We start from the raw sequence: 1,931 nt of genomic DNA, 5'->3' as shown, positions 1-1,931 counted from the left end.
TCAGAGATACTTAAACAAAAAATACAAAGAAATATAAACAGTCATTATAAAAAATAATTATAGGTTACTTTCTCACTTTTATCAGTTGAACAATAAAAAAAAAAATGAATAAATAAAAAAGAGAAAAGAAAACGATGTAAAAATAATTAAGAATGATATAACAGTTAACAGTTAGTTTATAATAGTTAGTTTTATTTGTGACAAAGTAAGGAGCATTGAGGATTTTACGAAGGATTTTGGATTGTAAGGATTGAATACGAGAGGCATTCGAAGGTTTAGCATTAAATATATATTTTTCTCTTATCATATATATTATTATTTAATGTCAAGCAAAATATTATGCTTTCTTGTATTGGCCAATATTATCTTACTTTAATATTGCTATCTCCCACTATACCCTGGAGATACTCCTCCGCATGCCAGGATAATCGCCCTTTGTCTAGTTTTCCAGACCCTTTTCTTTTCTTCTATTTTAATCCCTCATTGTCCATAGTTGACACAATGCGCACGTAGTATTCTCTAGTATAAACCCGTGACCACCCCAGGGTTGGAAGGTTCTCCATGTCTAGGAATGGTCTGGTCTGTACCTGCTTAGTCGGCGTCTGACCCTTCCTCGAAACTTGTCGGACACAAAAGTTTTAGTTGCTCTTATACGGAACACATGAGCCGAAGAAGCACAGGTGTACACATTCAAATACCCAGGGACAGGTTTAAAAGGTTCCTTGAAATATACCCGAGAATATGGGACAGAATACTAAAAAACTTTAATAATATCGAGAATTGTTAAAAGTTCAATATTATTTTATATACCTGTTTAACTTTCAAATTGTGTTAGTTTGAAGTTTGTTATTAGCTGACCATTGAAGTCCTCGACTCCTCTACCCTGTTGATAAGTTACATCCACCCAAAGGCATTCTTTCGCTTGTCTTCATTTTAAATGGGTAATGTTCTATTTTGGTGCATTATTTCACGTATTTTTATATTTTTCTTATATCTGCTTATTTGTCGTTATCTTCGTTTTCTTTATATTTTGTTCATTGATACTTTCTACTGTATATCTTTTTTTTTTCTTTAATTTACATTATTCATTTTTAAACAAATTTTTACATCATTTTTATTTAATGTCATATTACTATTATTATTCCGTCAAACAGTTTTAGTTATTTTTATCCTTTTTTAGCCGTGATGACACCCACGCAACGTGGGATGAAAAGTTAGCTCAAGATAAATAGTTAACTTACTATTTGAGTTATTTTGAACGCACCAAAACTTTTTTTACATTTACTTATCTAGGCATATACGTAATATACAGAAAGTTAATATTAACGATTGTAAAAAAATAAAATCGAATTTTCCACAGCAGAACATGGTTTGAGTGCCCGAGTTCAAATAATCAAGTTTTGCCAAATCTTGTGTGCGTGCGTGCATGGGTGCGTGCGTGCCTGCCTACGTGCGTGCGTGTGTGTGTGTGAAAAACCTCGCTCAAAAAGGAATAGTACGAAACTTATCCTACTATTTAAGGTGGGAATATACCAGGGATGTGGCTGCAACTTTTTCGATAAAATCAACCGACCTCAAGTAACACTTTCTAGAATCGATTTTCATCATTTATTCTATTTTCTCGGAAACAATTCAAACGATTTTAATTAAAATCGGTATGTCATTGTGAAAATAAGGAGTTTTTAACATAAGATAGATAGATATAATCTTCATTAACATATTCTCACAGGGCTTAGATGATGAAATCTTAGGCTAAAGTAGATACTTAGCTAAATAAAAAATATCAGTTTTTTGTTGCTCACCATGTCCAACCCCATGGATGAAACTCCATCATATCTTTGTTCTTGAAAGTGGTGTTGAAAACAATACACTTAGCAGTCAAACTTTCAAGCAACTTCCACTTTTCACTTGATCTAGGTATGATGTAATAA

This window comes from Halyomorpha halys, unplaced genomic scaffold, assembly GCF_000696795.3.
Source record: "Halyomorpha halys isolate HHAL.00 unplaced genomic scaffold, Hhal_1.1 Scaffold1851.1, whole genome shotgun sequence".
NCBI classification, from domain to species: Eukaryota; Metazoa; Arthropoda; class Insecta; order Hemiptera; family Pentatomidae; genus Halyomorpha; species Halyomorpha halys.
Note: the sequence above shows the minus strand (reverse complement) of the source record.